Source organism: Odontomachus brunneus, unplaced genomic scaffold, assembly GCF_010583005.1.
Source record: "Odontomachus brunneus isolate Ranch 3 - 2012 unplaced genomic scaffold, Obru_v1 Obru_scaffold_114, whole genome shotgun sequence".
Lineage (NCBI taxonomy): Eukaryota > Metazoa > Arthropoda > Insecta > Hymenoptera > Formicidae > Odontomachus > Odontomachus brunneus.
Genome location: NW_022639564.1, coordinates 608,853 through 609,279, shown reverse-complemented (window position 1 = coordinate 609,279; position 427 = coordinate 608,853). Strand labels below are relative to the sequence as shown.

At 25.1% G+C, this 427-nt stretch overlaps 1 long non-coding RNA gene across 1 annotated transcript in view; it reads right to left on the bottom strand.

Annotated features, from left to right (window-relative positions):
* LOC116849392 overlaps window positions 1-427 on the bottom strand; it is a 10,557-nt gene that overhangs the window by 9,477 nt on the left and 653 nt on the right. The gene's annotated exons all lie outside the window — the stretch shown is intronic.

The following is a 427-nucleotide window of genomic DNA, read 5'->3' as shown; positions in this document are numbered from 1 at the left end:
TGATTTTTTCTTTTTTTTTATCTGATTTTTTGGAATCTGCTCGGAGCTGACTTTAGACCAAAAGGCATCTTGGTGTATTCGAATTGACCTAGAGGCGTTATAAAAGCCGTGTATTTAATCGACTCTTCAGCTACTCGGATATGAAAGAACCCATCTCTGAGATCCAATATGCTAAAATACTTTTTGCCCAGTAAAACATTGATCTGATTGATTTAAATTTTATATATTTTTAAATTTGTATATAACACAATTTTAAACCGTTTTTAATTATTTTATATCAAATTTTTTAATAAGTAATTTGTATGTTAAATAAATTTTTTTTTTTAATCAAGGAATTAAAAAATGCTCATTTATTATTAATTGAATTAAAATTTCTCATACACACAAAAAATATATTTCCAGTAAGAATTTACGATTGTTATACAAG